Source organism: Hyla sarda, chromosome 1, assembly GCF_029499605.1.
Source record: "Hyla sarda isolate aHylSar1 chromosome 1, aHylSar1.hap1, whole genome shotgun sequence".
Classification (NCBI taxonomy): Eukaryota; Metazoa; Chordata; class Amphibia; order Anura; family Hylidae; genus Hyla; species Hyla sarda.
In genome coordinates, this window is record NC_079189.1 from 144,236,103 (window position 1) to 144,262,340 (window position 26,238).

Genomic DNA, 26,238 nt, shown 5'->3' on the forward strand with positions numbered 1-26,238 from the left:
ACCACAGTGCTTTCTGCTTACACCTCTGTCCATTTTAGGAACTGTCCAGAGTAGGAGCAAATCCCCATAGAAAACCTATCTTGCTCCGAATAGTTCCTAAAATGGACAGAGGTGTCAGCAGAGAGCACTGTGGTCAGACAGAAAGGAAATTCAAAAAGAAAAGAACTTCTTGTGGAGCATATAGTAGTTGATAAGTACTGGAAGGGTTAAGATTTTTGAATAGAAGTAATTTACAAATCTGTTTAACTTTCTGGTACCAGTTTATAAAAAAAAAAAAAAAAAAAAGAAGATGTTTTCCATGGGAGTACCCCTTCAAGACCAGGAAGTGAGGATTGGAAGGGAACTAGTCAGAGTTAGATAGGCAGCAGCTGGGAATTTGTAAGTTGAGTAACAGTTATTATGATTATTTTAAGTGATGTAAATAGGCACAAGTCTAGATAGTGCTAGTCATCATAATTCTGGGCACACCATTATTATATCCATAGTCCTTTTCAGCACTAAGATATAGGCCTTTTTGTTAATATGCAAATAAAACTCAAGTTCCCATTGGGTGTTTCCAAGCACAGCAAGAGCCCGCTTAAGTCCAAACAATGTCCTCTTTTTCAAGTGGTTGTAAATCGAACAGGGTAGGTGGATGCATGCCGCCCATGGGATGATGATAAGGAGGAGATGGGCTGGACCTGCATGGGTTCGTGCCATCCTGTGGAATTTCCATTTGCATATTAACAAATTATATATATATATATATATATATATATATATATATATGCCATGTTCCAAATTATTATGCAAAATATATTTTTCTCATTTACCTAAATAATTCATGTAAATAACAGTCAGTATAATTTTCATTTTATAAACTATTAAGAGTACAATTCAAATTTTATTGAAAAAACCTCTTACCGGTAATGATAACAGTATTTTTTTTAAACATAAACATAAAATAATTACAATGCACTTTTCCAAATTATTATGCAAGTAAGTTTCAAAACACTTTATAGGTTGTAAAGAACTGAAAATTGTCATTTGTTGTGTTTGCAGCATATTTACTGAAATAAAAAGCTATTTCAATCAAACTTTTAACATTTTAACGTTTAAACATTTTAACAGGTCACGTTACATTTTAACATAGGACCACTAATTTGATAGCAGCTTTACAAGTCTTGCATCCATTCAACTTGTGAGTTTTTGGACAGTTTCTGCTTGAATTTGTTTGCAAGTTGTCAGAATAGCTTCCCAGAGCTGCTGTTTGGATGTAAACTGCTTCCCACCCTAATAGATCTTTTGCTTGAGGATGCTCCAAAGGTTCTCAATAGGATTGAGGTCAGGGGAGGATGGAGGCCTCACCATGACTTTCTCTCCTTTTAGCCCCATGGCAGCCATTGATGCAGAGGTATTCTTTGCAGCATGAGATGGTGCATTGTCATGCATGAAGATGATTTTATTACTGAAAGCATAGTTCTTCCTTCTGTACCAGGGAAGAAAGTGGTCAGTCAGAAACTCCACATACTTTGCAGGGGTAATTTTTTACACATTCCGGGACCCTAAAAGGGCCAACCCGCTCTCTTTCCATGATTCCGGCCAAAAACATAACTCCACCACTGCCTTGCTGACGTCACAGCCTTGTTGGAACAGGGTGGCCATCCACCAACCAACCACTTACTCCATCCATCAGGACCATCCAGGGTTGCACGGCACTTAACAGTGAACAGGACTGTTGTAAAATGAGTCTTCATGTATTTTTTTGCCCATTGCAGCCATTTCTGCTTTTGAGCAATGGTTAGTGGTGGCCGAATAGAAGGTTTATGCACAGTTGCAAGACTTTGGAGGACTCTACACCTTGATGTCCGTGGGACTCCAGAGGCACCAGCAGCTTCACTTATCTGTTTGCTGCTATGTAATGGTATTTTAGCAGCTGCTCTCTTGATCCAATGCATGGGCAGAAATCTTCCTCAATAGGCCTTTATCTGCATTAACCCGTCTGTGCTCTGAATCAGCCACAAATCTCTTAACAGTGCCATGGTCAGCAGCAGAGAGATCCTTTTTCTTCCCCATATTTCTTGAAAATTGTGCTCTGCTTAATAATGTGGACCACCCACCTTTAGTAGTTTTTCCTTAAATTGTGCTCACCTGTTAATCTAATTATCACAGGTGTCCGAGATTGTTTTCAGTAATCAAAAGAGCCCTGAGACACAATGCCATCAATGAGTTAAATTGAAAACCAAAATATAAAATTTTTGTGACGTAAATAGAATATGCATAATAATTTGGAACAGGGTGTAGATATATATATATATATATAAAAAGCAAAATCATCGGTAGTTGCAGTATCTTGTAATACCTTTTATATATATATATATATATATATATATATATATATATATATATATATATATATTGTGTATATAATTTCCCTCCAGAAACCCCCTTTAAAATCACCTCTTGGGAGCAATGTATTAATGCATGGGAGGGAAGACTATAACCCTGCTACTACTCTTCAAAACCATCAAGCAATCACAACACTTATTAGGGGGAGGAAAGGTAGTGAGGGCTAATAAACCTAAACACTAGCCACTATAGTAGCAACCCCCTGTAAAGTAAAGTAGGGTAATCTAGACTCCTAAATCACACAAAAAAACAAAAAATAGAAAATGGAGTCCTTCATAAGTAATTCATGATAATCTTTATTAAATAACAATTGATAAAAACATAATTGCAAAGGAGGAATCGCAAAACATGGGAACACTAGAACACTGCACCGAAACCTCTGCTGACATATGGTAAAAAAGCAACACCACAGTAAAGGCTTAAAAGGAAGGTCAACGCAATTAATGATGGGTCTATTGCACTAGATATGGCCTGAATGGGGATATAATACCCCCCCCACACACACACACACACACACACACAATTACATATAAGGGGATCAGTGCAAAACAATGTGCAACAGCGCATAAGGTGCTAAACAAGGTGTATACCAACCTATATCAAGGTATTCAGTACAGTAATAAGAATAGCAGCAACCAGTCAGCAGGGTCCGGGGCAGCGTCACCCCAACGCACGTTTCGGCACGTTACAGCCTTCGTCCGGGAGTCCAGGGTTTTGGTGCAGTGTTCTAGTGTTCCCATGTTTTGCGATTCCTCCTTTGCAAGTATGTTTTTATCAGTTGTTATTTAATAAAGATTATCATGAATTACTTATGAAGGACTCCATTTTCTATTTTATATTTTTTGGTTTTGGTTCTTCAAAACCATCAGCAGATTGCTGGTTTATAGTAACATGTATTCTGTTATGCTACGACAGTCTTATGATACAGTATGCAAGGTCTGCATGGTTTATGGTGTTATTTCTTGGTTGCTTCATTTTTCTTGGAATACATGAATACAAAAAGTGAGTGATTCTGATCATAGAAATCTACCAGGAAAATGTAGAATATGTAATTATGCAAACACATACTAATAAACAGTTAGTTAATGCATTTTTTTTATTTTGACACAAAATAGTTGTTTGATAACGTAACCCACATTGCACCTCTCGGACTAAAACATTGCGCTGGAAAATATGCTTCCAAACATGGGTTTCAATTTATCTGTGCATGGTACCAGATTTACAAATCAGCAGCCCTATAGGCACAAACTGTTGCTACGTAAGATTATGTTTGAGAAAATATAAATGATGCATAGCATGGCATACTGTAGGGTCAGAGCTCCATGGATGCTCTAATATTTATCAAAGTTGACCAACTATAATACATTTCATGCTATTCCACCAATGTGACAACTTAAAGGGGAACTCCGGCAGAAACAAGTGGAAAACAAATGTTTTAAAATCAACTGGTGCCAGAAAGTTAAACAGATTTGTAAATTAAACTTGATAGTAGAAAAGTAGAAAAGTAGTCGGCAACTCACCACGCTGGTTCAGATCCTTCTTTATTGCGGCATACTTACAAATATATGCACGTATATTTGTTTATACAACACGTAGGCAACGGAACCGTTTCACACTTACACACTTACCGTTACAGAATGTAACACGAGATCATTAAATAAAGGTGATCAACCAGTTCAACCTATCCCCAATGACTACGTGTGGGATGATGACATAGGGGGTTGGCAACCAAAAACGGTACTGACCTACCTAGATCATATAGGTTAAAAAACATGTAAGTGCAAAAATTAAAAACAAGGGGCCAAGTCGACCTTATCATTAAGGCCCAAAGGACCGCATGCATCCATTTTTAATATCCAATAAGTTTCTCTTTGTAAGAGAAACTTATCTAAAGAGATACCTGGTCTAGGCTCCACCTTCTCAATCCCAGCAAATGTCAGTACGTCAGGGTTTGCACCGTGGAATTCGACAACATGATTAATCAGGCGAGGAGCTCCCTTTTGGGTACGTAACGAATACATATGTTCTCTGATACGATTAAATAGTTGTTTAATCGTTTTACCGATATAGAAATATCCGCACGGGCAAAAAATGACGTACACGACAAACTTAGATCTGCAAGTAATCAAAGAATTCACTGTATGCATATGGCCGCCCAACCGCATACTTTTTTGTCTTGTATTCTGCTTGCAAAAATTGCAACTGTTACAGGGATAATTCCCTATTGGGGCACCGCTTTTAAGCCAAGATTCCTCCTTTTTCTTAATATCTTTTTTCTTCTTTTTAAGAAGGTCACCTAGTGTTATATTTTTCTTATAGGTTATTAATGGCTTCCTAGTTGCGATTTTGTTCAGGGCTTCATCGTTTTCAATAATAAACGTATTTTGCCTGACTGCTTGGTCAAATATGTTATTTATGGGGGAGTTTTTAAATACAAATACGAACCGTTTATCATTATCAGGGTATGAGGTTTTTAATTTACGGTTTTTGTATTTCAAAAGATCTGCTCTCTTACACTTGTCTGCGCGTAATCTGGCAGACAGTATAAGCTCTTCGGGATACTGTCTTTCCCGTAAATGATTCTGCAGCTCGTCCGCCTGTGAATTGTAAGTCTTATCAGATATATTATTTCTTCTCAGGCGAGAATATAAACTTAAATATATTAAGTTTTATTCTCATTTTGTTGATGACATATTGGTAAGTGTGGTGTGGTTCTGAGTCACAGTTTTCTGACTTTGTCAGCTACTTGAACCACGCCAATGCCGCCAATATGTCATTTACATATCTATATGGGGGTAACTCAATTGAGTTCCTTGACATTAGAGTGATCATCAAACAAGATCGAATAGTGAGCAAAGGTTACCGTAAGTCAGTAGCAAAAAACACTCTTCTGCACTTTACCAGCTCCCATCCTGAAGCTGTGAAAAAAGGAATCCCGTTCGGACAGTTCGTTCGCCTGAGAAGAAATAATATATCTAATATATCTGATAAGACTTACAATTCACAGGCGGACCAGCTGCAGAATCGTTTATGGGAAAGACAGTATCCCGAAGAGCTTATATATATAGCTTACTAGGTGACATTCTTTAAAAGAAGAAAAAAAAATTATAAGAAAAAGGATGAATCTTGGCTTAAAAGCGGTGCCCCAATAGGGAATTATCCCTGTAACAGTTGCAATTTTTTCAAGCAGAATACAAGACAAAAAAGTATGCGGTTGGGCGGCCATATGCATACAATGAATTCTTTGATTACTTGCAGATCTAAGTTTGTCGTGTACGTCATTTTTTGCCCGTGCGGATAGTTCTATATCGGTAAAACGATTAGACAACTATTTAATCGTATTAGAGAACATATGTACCGTATATACTCGAGTATAAGCCGAGTTTTTCAGCACGATTTTTCGTGCTGAAAACACCCCCCTCGGCTTATACTCGAGTGAACTCCCCCACCCGCAGTGGTCTTCAACCTGCGGACTTCCAGAGGTTTCAAAACTACATCTCCCAGCAAGCCCGGGCAGCCATCGGCTGTCCGGGCTTGCTGGGAGTTGTAGTTTTGAAACCTCCGGAGGTCCGCAGGTTGAAGACCACTGCGGCCTTCAACATCATCCAGCCCCCTCTCACCCCCTTTAGTTCTGAGTACTCACCTCCGCTCGGCGCTGGTCCGGTCCTGCAGGGCTGTCCGGAGAGGAGGTGGTCCGGTGGCATAGTGGTTCCGGGCTGCTATCTTCACCGGGGAGGCCTCTTCTAAGCGCTTCGGGCCCGGCCTCAGAATAGTCACGTTGCCGTGACAACGACGCAGAGGTGCGTTCATTGCCAACGTACTTATGCGTCATTGTCAAGGCAACGCCTCTATTCCGGGCCGGAAGCGCGGAGAAGAGGCGCCCCCGGTGAAGATAGCAGCCCGGACCACCTCCTCACCGGACCACCTCCTCTCCGGACAGCCCTGCAGGACCGGACCAGCGCCGAGCGGAGGTGAGTACTCAGAACTAAAGGGGGTGAGAGGGGGCTGGATGATGTTGAAGGCCGCAGTGGTCTTCAACCTGCGGACCTCCGGAGGTTTCAAAACTACAACTCCCAGCAAGCCCGGACAGCCGATGGCTGCCCGGGCTTGCTGGGAGTTGTAGTTTTGAAACCTCTGGAGGTCCGCATGTTGAAGGCCGCAGTGGTCTTCAACCTGCGGACCTCCGGAGGTTTCAAAACTACAACTCCCAGCAAGCCCGGACAGCCGATGGCTGCCCGGGCTTGCTGGGAGTTGTAGTTTTGAAACCTCTGGAGGTCCGCATGTTGAAGGCCGCAGTGGTCTTCAACCTGCGGACCTCCGGAGGTTTCAAAACTACAACTCCCAGCAAGCCCGGACAGCCGATGGCTGCCCGGGCTTGCTGGGAGTTGTAGTTTTGAAACCTCTGGAGGTCCGCAGGTTGAAGATCACTGAGGGCGAATGATGAGAAGAGGATGATGAAGGGGGGGGGGTGTGGGGATGATGAAGGGGGGTGGGGATGATGAAGGGGGGGGGTGTGGGATGATTACAAGGGGATGATGAAGGGGGGATGTGTGGGATGATAAGGGGATGTGTGGGATGATGACAAGGGGATGATGAAGGGGGGATGTGTGGGATAAGGGGATGTGTGGGATGATGACAAGGGGATGATGAAGGGGGGATGTGTGGGATGATAAGGGGATGTGTGGGATGATGACAAGGGGATGATGAAGGGGGGATGTGTGGGATGATAAGGGGATGTGTGGGATGATGACAAGGGGATGATGAAGGGGGGATGTGTGGGATGATGACAAGGGGATGATGAGGATGTTAATGACGGGTCTGGATGATGACAGGGGGGGATGAGGTATTTCCCACCCTAGGCTTATACTCGAGTCAATAACTTTTCCTGGGATTTTGGGTTGAAATTAGGGGTCTCGGCTTATACTCGGGTCGGCTTATACTCGAGTATATACGGTATTCATTATATACCCGAAAGGGAGCTCCTCACCTGATTAATCATGTTGTCGAATTCCACGGTGCAAACCCTGGCGTACTGACATTTGCTGGGATTGAGAAGGTGGAGGTGGAGACCAGGTATCTCTTTAGATAAGTTGCTGACTGTTTTTCTACTTTTCTACTATCAAGTTTCATTGAACTTTGCATATAGTCTGAGCACCACCCGAGTTCCCCCAGCAAAAACCGTGATCCCTGTATCCACTTTGCAGTTCGTGTACAGATTGAGCAGTGCCGAGTCCACATCTTGTTTCTTTGTTAGATTTGTAAATTGCTTCTATTTCAAAATGTGAAGCCTCCCAGTACTTATCAGCTGCTGTATACTACAGAGAAAACTGTGCAGTTCTTTCCAGTCTGACAACAGTGATCTCTGCTGACACCTCTGTCCGTGTCAGGAACTGTCCAGATTAAAAGCAAATCCTCATAGCAAACCTCTCCTGCTCTGGACAGTTCCTGACACGGACAGAGGTGTCAGCAGAGAGCACTGTTGTCAGACTGGAAAGAACTGCACAGTTTTCTCTGTAGTATATCTGTAGTATACAGCAGCCTATAAGTACTGGAAGGGTTAGGATTTTTAAATAGAAGTAATTTACAAATCTGTTTAACTTTCTGGCACCAGTTGATCTGAATTATATTTTTCCCACCGGTGTTCCCCTTTAATTCTATGGAGTACCACTAAGTATAGTTCCAAGAACATAATGAAAAAGGCTTAGACTATCTTTGCAATTCTATCTAGATATGTCTTTTCCATTTTTGAGTGATGAATTTCTGAACAATCCATGATATCTATTTACTCTCCTGATTTATCTGTAGCTACTAACACTGCAGATTATCTGTTTATAGGGAAAGCAAACAAAAGCGCATTTCTGTGAGTATTCTTTTTTTTGTGTGTGTGTGTAAAGCCTAGGATATTTCTAGAGTTCTTTTCATGTGATAATGACACAATATAACATATTTTATTGGGACAGTAAGTATTGTCAATACAGTGGGGAACCTTAAAGAATTATTGCAGATACAGTGACCCCCCCGACCTACGATGGCCCCGACATACGATAATTTCAACATACGATGGCCTCTCAGAGGCCATCACATGTTGAAGGCAGCATCAACATACAATGCTTTTGTATGTCGGGGCCATCGCATAAACGGCTATCCGGCAGCGCTGACTGCTTCAGCTGCCGCCGAATAGCCGTTTACAAAGCCCCGTGTGATCCGGTGATGGTCTTCTACCTGTCCTCAGGGCTCCAGAGCATCCTCTTCACGATCCCCTGCATTATCAGCGCTCTCCATCGTCGTCATCACGTCGCCACGCACGCCGTCCCGTCATCCAATAGAAGCGGCGTGCGTAGTGACGTGATGGCGGCGATGTGAGAGCGATGATCCCGGGCAGCAGAGACGTTCCGGAGCTGCGGGGACACCCCGGGGACGCAGTGACAGCGATGGAGGACGACATCCAGGGCAGCGGTGATGCGGTGACGGTCCGGAGCGGCGGGGACAGGTGAGTACAACTTCCTATTCTTTACATTGCACGGATCCCTCAACATACGATGATTTCAACAAACGATGATTCATTTGGAACGGATTATCATCGTATGTTGAGGGACCACTGTACATTACCAGAGATAACCTAAAACTGGATTTTGAGATCCTTCTAAGCTAAACATTATTAAAAGTGATGTCTTATCAGAGTGAATGTGGATACCATTTTATATATCCTCCCCATGTATAAGACAATATTGTGTCAACTGTATGTGTTGCTCCTCTTACTGGAGCAATGCTTAAAGGGATACAGCTTATAAGAAAACAGAAAATACCTACTATTATCTCAGGTGTGACCGTAATTGCCAAAGTAACATACTGTAGTTTCCAAGATTTTCCTCTCATTTCACCAAAATATTTTAAGGGGGTTGAAAATGATGATTATTATTTTTTTTTTTTTATCAACTGGTTAAACAGATTTGTAAATTACTTCTATAAAAAATTATTTTAACTGTATTCCACTTACCCTCTCGAATCTCCCATTGCACTAACCACTTAGATATTTCTAGAAAGTTACTATACAGATGGCATTGGGTATCACTACGGCTAAATCAAATCTCATCTGAAGCCTCAAAATAATGTTGGAGATGTAAATTGGAAGTTGGCTCCTTTCATCATATATGGTGGGATTGCTGTGAAATTCTAAAGTTTTGGAAGCAGATTTATTTCTTAATTAACAAGATTTTCGGTCGATCTGTAGAATGGGGGCCAGATGTGGCACTATTATCTCTAACAACAAACACTTTGTTGTCTCCAGAATTAACAATTATAACACATATTCTATTCGTAGCATGCACCCAAATAGCCAGGAAATGGAAAACAGAAAGTATTCCAAACGTCTCTGAGCTAGAGAATATTGTACGTAGGAATTAAAAGATGGAGGGCTTGATAGATCAAAAGACTTTACATAATAAAACACGTGAACATAATTGGAGATGATATAAACTATTTAGATATACTACATCAACAACCCCATGATGGAAGATAAGTTATGTCATAATGATAGATAGATTTATAAAAAAAAACAAACAAAAAAAAACAGGTACACCCATTAACCTCTGGTCTTAAAAAACAGGGAACTTGTAGTTGTGAAAGGGATGATAGGAATGAGAGTGGGAATTATTCCCCCTCCTTTGTTCCCCTGCTTCTCAGACAGTTTTGTTTGTATTTGCCTGCATTTGTTTTCGTGATAAAAACAATTAAAAAGAATTATGGATAAAAAAAAAAAAAAAAATCTTAATCCTTCCAGTACTTATTAGCGGCTGTATACTACAGAGGAAATTCTTTTCTTTTAGAATTTCTTTTCTGTCACGAGCAGAGTGCTCTTTGCTGACACCTCTGTCCATTTTAGGAACTGTCCAGATCAGCATATGTTTGCTATGGGGATTTTCTCCTGTCTGAACAGTTCGTGACATGGACAGAGATGTCAGCAGAGAGCATTGTGGTCGTGACAGAAAATAAATCCAAAAAGAAAAGAATTTCCTGTTTGGTATACAGCAGCTGATATGTACTGGAAGGATTGAGATTTTTTAATAGAAGTAATTTACAAATCTGTTAAATTTTCTGCCATCAGTTGATTAAAAAAAAAAGTTTTCCATCGGAGTACCCCTTTAACATTAACTGCATGCCCCACTCTAGGTGTAAGGTAGCAATGTGCTCCTGACATGACATTATAAACACAGAGGGGGAGATTTATCAAAACCCGTCCAGAGGAAAAGTTGCTGAGTTGCCCATAGCAACCAATCAGATCGCTTCTTTCATTTTTCACAGTCCTTTCCAGAAATAAAAGAAGCGATCTGATTGGTTGCTATGGGAAACCCAGTGACTTTTCCTCTAGACAGGTTTTGATAAATCTCCCCCAGAGTACCTAGTTCCTGCTATTTTTCAATATATCAAAGGAGTTTCACTATGTTCTCGACCAGTATATTGAGACCATTACAATAGGGTAGAACTTCAGCCGATAAGTTTAAAAACCGTTTAATAACTCCTGATGGGTGATTGAACTGTCATTGCCTGTAGACATCTCATTTTACTTCATTTTTTATTTTATTTCTCAGTTTCAGTTTTTTGTGTTTTTCTTCATAACATCAAGTCAAAACAAGTTTCAAAAGATATGGCAAGATTCACACGTATCTCATGCTCTTCACCCTGGACATGACAGTGTTTTGGGGGCAGACCCCCTTTATGACCACAAGCTTATATTTACACTCATGGCCGGCTCCCAGTATGTGAAGCACGCTCAGGAGCTGAGCACGCTTCCTACCTGCAGGGTCCCGGTTGCTATGAGCAGCCAGGATCCGCGGCTAATACCAGACATCGCCAATCATATTAACCCTTTAGATGCCGCAATCAAAGTTGATCACGACAACTAAACCAGGAGAAAATACTGGCAGTTAGCTCAGTGGGGCTGTTCGGGACCGTGGCGTTGAAATCGTCTCGAACAGCTGAGAGGACAGTTGGAGGTGCCTTACCGTTCTCCAAGGTGTCCAATCATCGTTTGATTGCTCTAAGCCTGAGTTCCTGGCTTGAGCAATCAAGAGCAGATGACACTGATCAATGCTATGCTATGGCATAGCATTTTTCAGTGTATGCAATCAAAGGATTGCATGTAATAGTCCCCTATGGGGGCTAAAAAAAAAAGTGTAAAAAAGTTTTTAAAAAAATGAATAAATGTGATTTAACCCCTTTCTGAATGAAAGTTTGAATCACCCCGATTTCCCATAAAAAAATAATAATATTGATGCCGCTGTGCCGCACAGAATTAATGATGCTGCTGTGTCCCCAAATTAGTAATGCCACTGTGCCTCCAGAATTAATGATGCCGCTATGCCCCCAAAGTGAATGATGCCACTGTGCCCCCAGAATTAATTATGCCACTGTGCCCCCAGAATTAATGATCCTGCTGTGCCCCCAAAATTAATGATGCCACTGTGCCACCAGAATTAATGATGCCGCTATGCCCCCAAAGTGAATGATGCCACTGTGCCCCCAGAATTAATGATGCCACTGTGCCCCCAGAATTAATGATTCTGCTGTGCCCCCAAAATTAATGATGCCACTGTGCCCCCAGAATTAAGGATACCACTCTGCCCCCAAAATTAATGATCCCGCTGTGGCATCACTAATTCTGGGGGCACAGGGGCATCATTAATTCTGTGCGGCACAGCGGGATCATTAATTCTGGGGGCACAGTGGCATTACTAATTCTGGGTGCACAGTGGCATCATTAATTTTGGGGGCACAGCGCGATCATTAATTCTGGGGCACAGTGGCATCATTAATTCTGGGGGCACAATGGCATCATTAATTTTGGGGGCACAGCGGAATCAAGAATTCTGGGGGCACAGTGGGATCATTAATTTTGGGGGCACAGCGGGATCATTAATTCTGGGGGCACAGTGGCATCATTAATTCTGGGGGCACAGTGGCATCATTCACTTTGGGGGCATAGCGGTATCATTAATTCTGGGGGCACAGTGGCATTAATAATTTTGGCACACAGCAGCATCATTAATTCTGTGCAGCACAGCGGCATAATTAATTCTGGGGGCACAGTGACATCCTTAATTCTGGGGGCATAGTGGCATTGTTAATTTGGGGGGCACAGATGCATCATTAATTCTGGGGCACAGTGGCATAATTAATTTTGGGGGCACAGTGGCTTAAATAACTCTGGGGCACAGTGGCATCAATAATTATGGGGGGCAAGGTGGCATCAATTATTTGGGGCACAGAGGTACAATAAGTCGGTACAGGGCACAGTGTTTGTCGAAAATGTATTTGGGGGCATAGTGTGTGGAAGTAATATGGCAGGAGAATAGCATGTGGCAGTAATATTGCAGGGGAATAGTGTGTGGCAGTAATATACCAGGGGCCCAGTGTGTGGGAGCATTATATTCAGGGGGTACAGTGTGTGGCAGAATTATTTTCAGTGGTACAGTGTGTGGAAGTAATATACCACGGGTACAGTGTGTGGCAGTTTTATATTAAGGGGCACAGTGTGCGGCAGTATTATATTCAGAGGTACAGTGTGTGGCAGTATTATATTCAGAGGTACAGTGTGTGGCAGTTTTATATTCAGGGGCACAGTGTGCGGCAGTATTCAGGTCATATATCCTTCACACTTCAGTTGCTCATTTGCTCTTTCCTTCATGGCACTGAGGTCGCTATTTATGAACCAGGCCTTAGCGTTCAGCTCAGACCTTCACTGGATGGCAGACCTGGATAAGCGGACCCACACTAAAAATAGTTGAGTACCCCTGCACTTTGCCATCAATGCTCTCACTTGCAGAGACTATAAATCCCAGCATGCCCTACAAATACCGGCAAGAACAGTCACTACCCACATTTGTGTAGGAAATATGGATATTGCGTGCCAGCAATAAAAAATAGGGACTTTGTTCAGGCGCTTCTCCTCCAATTGGAAATCGTAGGAACAACCAGTTGCTTTTAAAACATGGTTATTTTTATTTTTGTGCAACATAAAAGTTTCGAGACCTAGGAGGGACTCTTCATCAGGCATCATACAAACAAGTGACAATGTGATCTTAAAAAGACCGGGAAGACTGTACAACCGGGTCAGGGGTCATCAGACGTCACACACAGAAAATCAATCAAATATGCATAAAACGTACAAAAGTTACAAAAGTTAACTCAAAACCCCCAAACCATAAATGGGGACTTAGTAAAATATGGGGTTTCTGGAAAAAACGATAAAACTCATATAATTCATAGTTGTGACAAACATATACCGTATATTACAAAAAGGAGAAAGGAATAATCGTATACCTGGTAAAGTTGCCATACCGAGTGCGTTCATTAGTACTGAGATCGCTGTCTAAACGGTGACAGCGATCTCAGTACTAATTGATTTTCTGTATGGCAACTTTACCAGGTATATCATTATTCCTTTCTCCTTTTTGTAATATACGGTATATGTGTGTCACAACTATGAATTATATGAATTTTATCGTTTTTTACAGAAACCCCATATTTTACTAAGTCCCCATTTATGGTTTGGGGGTTTTGAGTTAACTTTGGTAACTTTTGTACGTTTTTTATGCATATTTTTATTTTATGCATATTTTATTGATTTTCTGTGTGTGACGTCCGATGACCCCTGACCCGGTTGTACAGTCTTCCTGGTCTTTTTAAGATCACATTGTCACTTGTTTGTATGATGCCTGATGAAGAGTCCGTCCTAGGTCTCGAAACTTTTATGTTGCACAAAAATAAAAATAACCATGTTTTAAAAGCAACTGGTTGTTCCTACGATTTCCAATTGGAGGAGAAGCGCCTGGACAAAGTCCCTATTTTTTATTGCTGGCACGCAATATCCATATTTCCTACACAAGTTTTTGGTCTGACAACTTTCGCCCAAAAGGGACTCTGGAGCAGCTGACCTCGACATCAGAACGAGTTTACATGCCTGCAGAGGTGTTGTGCTCTTAGCGCAACTCTTTCTGGTAAGCCTGAATTTATGTTTTTGGGGCCAAATTCTAGCTAACAATATTGCACTAGGAGCGCACCTGTTTTTCTTTCTCTTCACTACCCACATTTGTTATTTATTGTGCCACCAACTAATATATCAAGTGGGTATATGTTATGTATTGATATTTGCTAAGTACTTTACCCACGGAGACTACAAATCCCAGCTTGCCCTAAAAAGTACTGTTTAAGCTGTATCACACAAAAGGTCCTTACCATTCTAGGACTGGTTATATTCTAGATCCCAGCTCATTATAAAGAAAGTAGATATATATACTAGCAGCATTTTTTATACTCTTATTGTTTTATGATTGTATTTTATACAAATTATTATATGTATTGGTTATGAGTCACCAGAGCCCAATGACTACACCGCCTAGTTCACCAATATCTTAATTAGAGATGAGCGAATTTACAGAAAATTCTATTCGTCACAAACTTCTCGGCTCGGCAGTTGATGACTTATCCTGCATAAATTAGTTCAGCTTTCAGGTGCTCTGGTGGGCTGGAAAAGGTGGATACAGTCCTAGGAAAGAGTCTCCTAGGACTGTATCCACCTTTTCCAGCCCACCGGAGCACCTGAAAGCTGAACTAATTTATGCAGGAAAAATCATCAACTGCCGAGCCGAGAAGTTCGTGACGAATCGAATTTACTGTAAGTTCGCTCATCTCTAATCTTAATAAATGTATTTACATTTGTATCCATTTATGTTACTTATTTGCATAGAATAACATCCAATGTACTTACTATATACCATTACCTATATACCTGGTTAGTAATATCACATATTTATATTTTTACATTTATTTTTCTCCACTAATTTCACATCATATATAGAAGACTGAGATATATTTTGTTTTCTCAATTTTTCTATACACTCCTGGGGTGTGAGAGTTCATCTCAGTAACCTTGGTTATAGTTAGATTAAGTGAGCTGCACCCACCCCATACCTACATTATGAAAATATAATGTTATCTAAACCACATGGTCAATGGCGTACATGTAAAAAAATTCCAAAATCCAAAATTGCGTATTTGTGGTCACTTTGTATAACCTAAAAAATTTATAAAAAGTGATCAAAACAATCATGGTACCAATAAAAACTTCAGATCACAGCACTAAAAATTAGCCCTCAAACCGTCCCGTACACAGGAAAAAAAAAATGTATAGGGGTATTAAGATGACAATTTTAAACATACTAATTGTGGTGCATGTAGTTGTAATTTTTTAAAAGTAATAAAATAAAATAAAAAATATATAAATTGGGTATCATTGTAACCGTATGGATCTACAGAATAAAGATAAGGTGTCAGTTTTACACAAAGTGCACTGCGTAGAATCGGAAGTCCCCAAAAGTTACAAAATAGCTTTTTTAAAAAATTTTGTCCCACAAATAATTTTTTTCTCGTTTCGCCATACATTTTTGGGTGACATGATTAATGTCATTACAAAGTAGAATTGGTGTCGCAAAAACCAAGCCCTCATATAAGTCTGTTGGTGCAAAATTTAAAGCGTTGAGGTGGAAAATACAAAAGTGCAAAAACAAAAAAACCTCTGGTCCTTAAGGGGTTAATCATGCGTATCAGGTAATAGGGACAGGAGGATTATATACCCAAAACGTAAGTGTCAATTCCCATTTAGCTATTATTGTATACAAAATGCATGGTAATTTATACAGACAGAGTCTGATAAAAACAATTTAAAACAAAATATTTTGTTACGCCCCATAGGTACTATGGTATCTAGCTCTGCATTCCAATAACATTCCCTTTGTAACAGGTGTTTTTCATTCAGACTTTCATGCTTTCGCTGCTATTGATACCTGCTCTACAATTAAGCATTACAATACTGTAAATAAATGTCTATTCTCTCAAAAATATCTGGCCACTGTAGTTTTTACATGGTCCGATTTCTCGATATGTTCTGTTTGCAAATATTTTTTATTACAGATTTATGTCTCTTTTTAATAACATGACATACAACACAGATCCTCTAGACATTGCTCTGTTGTTCTGCTATTCACTGACACTGCATGTGGGTATTTCTGCTGCAGACAGTACATTAGACTTTTAAATGGAATCTGTCAGCTTTTTTCCCCCTAATATTTAAAAGGAAATCTCTCCAGTGCATTGGTTGCTAAGAGCTGCAGACACCATTGGATAGCTGTTAGGGTATAAAACAAACGACACCTTTCCTGGAGCTGATGGTCGTTTTAAATCTCAATTTTTTTTCTTAGCTAAGTGTCAAGAAGGTGGTGACAAACTGCTAAAGTGCCATAGCCTGGCTCAACCTCCTTTCACCCCCTACTTGACTGAGGTACAAACCCCTGTACATGAATAGAACATCACTGATTCATATTTCCCGTTGAGAGCGGTGATTGGCTGCAACCATCCGGCCAATCGCTACTCTGGGCTGAAAATAGGAATGAGGTCAATTTACATCACTGGCCGGCTGGAGTACAGAGCAGAAATGCAAGCGCTGTATTGAGCCGCTCCGTATCTCTGCAAGAGATCGGATGATCGCATTGGGTGTCAGGAGGGGCATCCGGGGCAATCTTTCTATTAGTACAGGTACTACTACTCCCATCATGGAGTAGTAGTACTACCTAAAAAAAAATTAAAAATAGAGAAAAAAAAGTGGAAATTGCATTTTTTGGCCCCTTTGGCATTTTTTTTCTAAATTTGTTGGGTACCAAAAAAAATAAAAAATAAAAGATGCAGAAGGGATGGGAAAAAATGTATTTAACAAAAAAAAAATTTCTAACAACATATATATATATATATATTTTTTTTATAAAGTGTGTGTTTCACTTTTCTTTCTCTATTTTTAATTTTTTTTAGGTAGTACTACTACACCAGAAAAACTGCCAAAACGTAGAAAAAACATGTGTCAATTTTTGCTGGCGTAAAAACAAAAAACAAAGTGGAAACCTAGCCTTAAAGGGGTATTCCAGGAAAAACCTTTTTTTTATATATCAACTGGCTCCAGAAAGTTAAACAGATTTGTAAATTACTTCTATTAAAAAATCTTAATCCTTTCAATAATTATCAGCTGCTGAAGTTGAGTTGTTGTTTTCTGTCTGGCAACAGTGCTCTCTGCTGACATCTCTGCTTGTCTCAGGGACTGCACACAGTAGAAGAGGTTTGCTATGGGGATTTGCTTCTAAACTGGGCAGTTCCTGAGACACGTGTCATCAGAGAGCACGTAGACAGAAAAGAACAACTCAACTTCATCAGCTCATAAGTACTGGAAGAATTAAGATTTTTTAATAGAAGTAATTTACAAATCTGTTTAACTTTCTGGAGCCAGTTGACATATAAAAAAAAGTTTTTTTCCTGGATAACCCCTTTAAAGTTTAAAAAACGTTCTAATCTTTTTTTTTTTTTTATCAGAAACAATAACTAATGTAAAGTAAACATACCAAGCATATTGAAAGTGTAATCCATTTGTAGAGTTGGAGTTTACTAAAGGAAATAAAAGAAAAAAAAGTAAAGTTACAAGGAAATACAAACAAATGTTAACTGTTTTATAAATTAACATAGCAATTATGGAAAATGTTAAAGCTGGTAAGGCTAGATCCACATTGTGTTAATGCAGTCCATCCAAGTTACGTAATGCACTAATAAGTACAGTGGGGCAAAAAAGTATTTAGTCAGCCACCAATTGTGCAAGTTCTCCCATTAAAAAAGATTAGAAAGGCCGGTAATTTTCATCATAGGAATATCTCAACTATGAGAGACGTAATGAGAAAAAAAAATTATAAAGTCACATTGTCTGATTTTTTAAGAATTTATTTGCAAATTATGGTGGAAAATAAGTATTTGGTCAATAACAAAAGTTTATCTCAATACTTTGTTATATACCCTTTGTTGGCAATGACAGAGGTCAAACATTTTCTGTAAGTCTTTACAAGGTTTTCACACACTGTTGCTGGTATTTTGGCCCATTCCTCCATGCATATCTCCTTTAGAGCAGTGATGTTTTGGGGCTGCCGCTGGGCAACACAGACTTTCAACTATCTCCAAAGGTTTTCTATGGGGGTTGAGGTCTGGAGACTGGCTAGGCCACTCCAGGAACTTGAAATGCTTCTTACGAAGCCCCTCCTTTGTTGCCCGGGTGGTGTGTTTGGGATCATTGTCATGCTGAAAGACCCAGCCACGTTTCATCTTCAATGCCCTTGCTGATGGAAGTAGGTTTTCACTCAAAATCTCACAATACATGGTTCCATTCCTTCCTTCCTTTACACAGATCAGTCGTCCTGGTCCCTTTGCAGAAAAACAGCTCCAAAGCATGATGTTTCCACCCCCATGCTTCACAGTAGGCATGTAGTTCTTTGGATGCCACTCAGCATTCTTTCTCCTCCAAACACTACGAGTTGAGTTTTTTTACCAAAAAGTTCTACTTTGGTTTCATCTGACCATATTACATTCTCCCAATACTCTTCTGGATCATCCAAATGCTCTCTAGCAAACTTCATACGGGCCCGGACATGTACTGGCTTAAGCAGGGGGACACGTCTGGCACTGCATTATTTGAGTCCCTGGCAGTGTACTGTGTAACTGATGCTAGCCTTGCGTGGAGCCCCAGATCGAGGGAGATTTTCAGTGGTCTTGTATGTCTTCCATTTTCTAATAATTTCTTCACACCAAGCTGCTATTGCAGATTCAGTCTTCCCAGCCTGGTGCAGGTCTACAATTTTGTTTCTGGTGTCCTTCGACAGCTCTTTTGTCTTGGCCATAGTGGAGTTTGGAGTGTGACTGTGAGGTTGTGGACAGGTGTCTTTTATACTGATAACAAATTCAAACAGGTGCCATTAAGACAGGTAACGAGTGGAGGACAGAGGAGACTCTTAAGGAAGAAGTTACAGGTCTTTGAGAGCCAGAAATCTTGCTTGTTTGTTGGTGACCAAATACTTATTTTGCCAAGAAAGTTACCAATTAATTCATTAGAAATCCTACAATGTGATTTCCTGTATTCTTTCCCCCCATTCTGTCTCTCATAGTTGAGGTATACCTATGATGAAAATTACAGGCCTCTCATCTTTTAAAGTGGGAGAACTTGCACAATTGGGGCAAACTAAATACTTTTTTGCCCCACTGTATATGTATACAGAAACAGGTGGCAGGGTGTTGCTTGGAAATAAAGGTCTGTTTTTCCACCTATTTTAGAACATACAAAAAATGGCAATTTTTGTTTCACTATAAAAAATTAAATAAACCATTACAAAAAAATTATTATAAATGTTACAAGACAGAACTACAAGTAGTAAAAAGAAGGACTACAGTAAAAATGCAAGCATGCTTATAGTTTAGGTTACAATAATAATTATTTTGTTTTCCAATTATTAAAACTAAAATTAGTGAACATTTTAGCATTCATACTGAAGTTCGAAGGTGGATTATTAGCAAATTGTGTGGTACATTATTCCCTTAAAGGAGTACTCTGGTGCAGAGTACTCCTGCTCCATCCTGCCCGGGCTGCAAAAAAAATGAAAATAAACCATCCATCACCTTCCTGGGTTCCCGCGGAGCACCACTACGGCTGATCGGTCCTCCGGTCCATCTTCTTCATACTTCCGTGTCAACGAAACGTCACATGGCGCTCAGCCTATTATGGGCCGAGGCTGAACATCTCGGTGGCCGGTGATAGGCTGAGCGCTATGTGACGCTTCATTCACACGGAAGTATGAAGAAGATGGACCGGAGGACCGATCAGCTGTAGTGGCGCTCCGTGGTAACCCAGGAAGGTGAGGGATGGTTAATTTTCATTTTTTTTGCAGCCCGGGCGGGACGGAGAAGGAGTACTCTACACCAGACTACTCCTTTAAGGACATTCTTCGTTGTTACCTGAATTACCAAGCCCAATTCGGAAATCCAGCATGTGTCTCTTTAAGTTGTAATGCTATGTCTCTTTAAGTTTGGAATGCTTATACTGGGCGAACCAATACTGAGGTGGTTTAATTATAACATGTACTTTATATTAATGGTAAACCTTTGTGATACATACAGCATTTTTAGTGAAAAACATCAAAATACTGTGAAAAATTGGAAAGTTTCTGGCATTTAAAAAAAATCTTTTTTATGGTGTTCACTGGTGTACAGCTCTGGGGTATAATACAGGATATAACTCAGGATCAGTACAGGTTAAGTAATGTAATGTATGTACACAGTGACTCCACCAGCATAATAGTGAGTACAGCTCTGGAGTATAATACAAGATATAACTTAGGGTCAGCACTGTATAAGTAATGTAATGATTGCACACAGTGATCTCACCAGCAGAATAGTGAGTACAGCTCTGGAGTATAATACAGGATATAACTCAGGATCAGTACAGGATAAGTAATGTAAGGTATGTACACAGTGACCACACCAGCAGAATAGTGAGTACAGCTCTGGAGTTTAACACAGGATATAACTCAAGATCAGTACAGGATAAGTAATGTTATGTATGTACACAGTGACCTCACTAGCAGAATAGTCAGTACAGCTCTGGAGTATAATACAGGACATAACTCAGGAACAGTACAGGATAAGTAATGTAATGTATGTACACCATCACCTCACCAGCAGAATAGTGAGTACAGCTCAGGAGTATAATACAAGATATAACTCAGGATCAGTGCAGGATAAGTAACATAATGTATGTACATAGTGACCTCACCAGAAGAATAGTGAGTACAGCTCTGGGGTATAATACAGGATATAACTCAGGATCAGTACAGGTTAAGTAATGCAATGTATGTACACAGAGACTCCACCAGCATAATAGTGAGTACAGCTCTGGAGTATAATACAAAATATAACTTAGGTTCAGTACTGTATAAGTAATGTAATGTATGTACACAGTGATCTCACCAGCAGAATAGTGAGTACAGCTCTGGAGTTTAACGCAGGATATAACTCAAGATCAGTACAGGATAAATAATGTAATGTATGTACACAGAGATCTCACCAGCCTCCATATGTTGCAAAAGTACAACTCCCAGCATGCCTAAACAGCCTTTGAAAGCCTTTGGTTGTCATGGCATGCTGGAAGTTGTAGTTGTGCAACACTAGGAGGTACCCTGGTTGGGAAACACTGATGTACACAGTGACTCCACCAGCAGAATAGTTAGTTCAGTACTGGAGCTCACATGTATATACTGTATATTAGTGTCTTCCAACCAGGGTGCCTCTAGCATGCCGGGAGTTGTAGTTTTGCAACAGATGAAGGCACCCTGGTTAGGAAACACTGCTGTATACAGTGACATCACACTTCAAAAATTGCAGGAATAACTCACCACATACACTCCGTCTGGCTCCTCCGGTAACTTTAGCTCCTCCCCCAAGTCACATGATCATAACATCACCACAGGTCCTCAAAAAATCACCCCCTCCAGCATTTAGAAGGTACAAAAAAGGTCCTGATCGGGCAGTCACTGTCATTATGTTCTGTGTTGAGATCCCTGTGTTGAGATCCCTGTTTTGGCCTGGAGCATGAGCTCCAAAAGCTCCAATGATAATCCGGCCTTGAGTTTGGGTGAACAGGAGATTAATGAGGGGTCAACAGGTTAAATATGTACCTGCACGCTGGAGATCTGCCCCTCCGAAGATCTTCTTCCATCTTCAGTGAATTGTGCGCTGGAGGCGGGCCCGCCTCCAGCACACAATTCAGGGAAGATGGAAGACGATATTTGGAGGGACAGATCTCCAGCGTGCAGGTACATATTTATCCCGTTAACTCCTCCTATCCCGTTAGTATCCTGTTCACCCACACTATAACCAAAGTGTATTGGGTTTAGTAATGGAAAATGTGCAAAGTCCTGCTTCCTAAAACTTCAATGCTTTATTTCGATCATTAAAAATCAACAAAAAAGTGCATGTTAAAAGCCAAGAGAAACGCTTAGAAACGTTTAGCGTTTCTCTTGGCTTTTAACATGCACTTTTTTGTTGATTTTTAATGATCGAAATAAAGTATTGAAGTTTTAGGAAGCTGGAATTTGCACATTTTCCATTGCTGATTACCTGGGAACCGGCCCTCTACCTCTCTGTGCTTCCTTACTAGGACTACAGATTATCCAGGACTGAGATGTGACTATACCAGATGTTGAGCTGACTCTACTCTTTTTTCTTTTTTGTATTGGGTTTAGTGTAAGTGAACAGGCTGACAAGTTTCCTTTAAAATTGTTCTCTTGTTTTGGAATAATTTTATTATTCTGTCACGGTATGGCACTTTATCTGGTTACGGTATGGTGGTAAAATATGTATTATTATTATTTAGAGGTAGGGTGAATCTATCCAGATTCTGGTAAGTGTGCCCTGTATTTCCCAGTAGAGCCCATGATTCTTGGTGAACACAGTCCACATCACTGAACATCAGGACCAGACTGTGCACTAGGTCACTGAGTGGCATTTGCTTTTATCAACAATACCAACAATAATAATAATATTTACAGTATTACAGCTAATGATAAATGATTATTGTTGATCTTCAGTTATCATTACAATCATTCTGAATGGAAGGAATCCTGATGATAATTTGCTAACGTAAATGGACCTTTAATGAGGGCGTATTCAATGTTAGTGCCTAGGGCAGCAAGGGCTGCAATTTCGGTCCTGCTTTTAAATTTTATAAAGTAAAAAATATAGCGGGCTAGTAGTAGTATTCATGGTGTGGCAGTATTATTTGTCCCCTTCCTTTTCTTTATTGTTAACTACAAAAGTAGTGTGCACCACTGCTGACCATTTTTTGTTTTTTGTTTTTCTATATTTTATGTATGGTGATAATATTTATCCGTGTATACTGGTATCATTAGTAATATTGTTGTCAGTATACAGGATTTGGTCAGTAACAGTATGATGGCAATATGTATATTGATAATATTCCTCCTTGTATACTGGCATTATAGGTAATATTGGTGTCAGTATACAGGATTTGGTCAGTAACAGTATGATGATAATACGTATGGTGATAATATTCCTCATTGTATACTGGTATTATTGGTAATATTGGTGTCAGTATACAGGATTTGGTCAGTAACCGTATGATAGTAATTTGTATGGTGATAATATTCCTCCTTGTATACTAGTTTTATTGGTAATATTCGGGGACATTTATCATCGTTGCTTTGGTCAGCAAGTTCTGTAGTCATTTTTTTTCTTGCTATTTTTGTGTGTGTGTGTGCGAGTGTGTTTATTACATTTTTTAACACTGTTTTTTCTCCCTAAATGTACTTACTCACTTTTTTTTTTGTTACTTCTTCTACAGATCCATGTATCCTGTGGACTCCTTCGGATTCGGTGGACTACTTCGACGACCAGCGTTTTTCTTTTCTTGATGTTAATAAAATGGTTAACGAGGGCTTGTGGGGTAGTGTTTTTTTGTAATAAATTTTTTTTTAAACCTGTTTTTTTTTTGTTTTTTTTTTACTTACTGGACAGGCTTAGTAGTGGAAGCTGGTTTACAGACGGAGTCCATTACTAAGCTGGGCTTAGCGTTAGCCACAAAAACCGCTAGCGCTAACCCCCAATTATTACCCGGTACCCAACACCACAGGGCTGCTGGGAAGAGCCGGTACCAACAGGCCCAAAGCGTCAAAAATGGTGCTCCTGGGCCTAGGCGGTAACAGGCTGGCGTTATTTAGGCTGGGGAGGGCCAGTAACAATGGTCCTCGCCCATCGTGGTAATGTCAGGCTGTTACTGTTTGGTTGGTATTTGGCTGAGAATAAAAATAGGGGGGACCCTATGTGTTTTTTTTAAATATATAATTATTTATTTAAAAAACAAAACGCATAGGGTCCCCCCTATTGTTATTCTCAGCCAAATACCAACCAAACAGTAATAGCCTGACGTTACCAGGGGGGGGCGAGGACCATTGTTACTGGCCCTCCCCAGCCTAAATAACGCCAGCCTGTTACCACCTAGGCCCAGTAGCGCCATTTTTGATGCTCCGGGCCTGTTGGTACCGGCTCTTCCCAGCACCCCTGTGGCGTTGTGTACCGGGGTAATAATTGGGGGTTAGCGCTAGCTGTTTTTGTGGCTAACGCTAAGCCAAGCTTAGTAATGGACTCCGTCTATAAGACAGCTTCCACTACTAAGTCTGTCAAGTAAAGTAAGGAAAAAACACAAAAGGTTTAAAAAAAATTTTATAAAAAAAAACACTCCCCCACAAGCCCTCGTTAACCATTTTATTAAAATCAAACAAAGAAAAACGCTGGTCATCGAAGTAGTCCACCGAATCTGAAGGAGTCTACAGGATACACGGATCTGAAATGAGAAGAAAAAAAATGGGTTAGTACATTTATTATCATCTGCTCACACATCTCCCGCCCAGCACGACTACAACTCCCAGCATGCCCTTACAGTAAGGAGGCCGGGCACAGTACAGGTGAAGGCCGGGGTTGGGGGGGTGAGAGGGGTGCTGGTGGGGGCGGAGGCCTGGAACAGTGCAGGTGAAGGCCGGGGGGGGGGTGTATGCTGACGGACCCCCCCCCCCCTTACAGACTCCTATATCCCCTAATCATGTCACTGTTCCGGCCAGGTCCTGTGATTGGCTGCTGGTCCTGGCCAATCACAGGACCCAGCGGGAAATGTGAAATGAGAGCAGAGGATTTTGGAGTCTGCGGTGCCGGTATATGTTATAAGGAGCCCGGGCTGACATTACAGTGCAGCCGCCCGGGCTCCTCATACGGCCTCCCCGCTACCCTCACTTAATAATGATGGGGACACTGATATACATCCCCGCTTGTCTCCCGCCCGCGCTGCTCAGCTCCCGCTGCTTCAAGACTACAACTCCCAGCGTGTCCTCACTGTAAGGGCATGCTGGGACTTGTAGTCTTGCAACAGTTAGCAGACAGATGGAAGTTGTGTGGCGCTGGCAGGTGAGAGGGGGGGATGTAAATCACTGCAGTGTCCCTGTAGCGAAGTGAGGGTAGAGGGGAGAAAGTATGTCGGAGCCCGGGCGGCAGTAGCTTTTCCTTCTCCATGTTGGAGCTGGAGTAAATTTAGTCAATTTTTAAGGCAGTTGCGACTTTTTATTGCGCAGCTGCGACTGTCACAGTTAATAAATACCTGACTAAAGCAAATCCATTTTGAAAAATTAACTACGTAAGCAAGTTTGAATTTTCTTGCTTTTCTTGTTCTTCGTGCAAATTGTGGCACGAAAACACTTGTTGTCGCAGTTGCGACAATTATAGTAAAGAAAATCTGACTAAACCCCTTGATAAATGTCCCCCATTGGTCTCAGTATAGTCAGTAACAGTATGATGGTAATATGTATGGTGATAATATTTCTCCTGGTATACTGGTATTATCTATATGTATATATAAAACTCAAGGGGGGAGAATTTATCAAAACCATGTGTATAAGAAGAGTGGTGTAGCTGCCCATGGCAACCAATCAGATTGCTTCTTTCATTTTTAAAGAGACCTGTGAAAAAGTAATCTGATTGGTTGCCATGGGTAACTGCAACACTCTTCCTCTACACAGGTTTTGATAAATCTCTACCAATGTGTGTGTATGTATGTATGTTCCCGCATCACTTCCAAATGGCTAAAGATATTAACATGAAACTTGGCACACATGTTATTTATATGTCAACAACAAACATAGGATAGGTAATTTAACCCTTACCCACCCCCATTTGCGAGGGTCAGGGTTTTTATTTAAAAGGGTTATCCAGGGAAAACTTTTTTTTATATATCGACTGGCTCCAGAAAGTTAAACAGATTTGTAAATTACTTCTATTAAAAAATCTTAATCCTTTCAGTACTTATGAGCTTCTGAAGTTAAGGTTGTTCTTTTCTGTCTAAGTGCTCTCTGATGACACGTTTCTCGGGAACCGCCCAGT

General features: G+C 40.6%; 1 protein-coding gene across 3 annotated transcripts in view; it reads right to left on the reverse strand.

Annotated features, from left to right (window-relative positions):
- The window catches only part of FHIP1A (FHF complex subunit HOOK interacting protein 1A), a 260,100-nt gene that overhangs the window by 149,571 nt on the left and 84,291 nt on the right, over positions 1-26,238 (reverse strand). For 2 of the 3 annotated variants that reach the window (XM_056562809.1, XM_056562813.1), the window contains exon 2: positions 17,829-17,871. The gene's annotated coding sequence lies outside the window, so the exon portion shown is untranslated. Of the gene's footprint in view, positions 1-9,385; positions 9,469-17,828; positions 17,872-26,238 lie in introns of those variants that run through there. The other variant, XM_056562814.1, reaches the window with a different exon arrangement.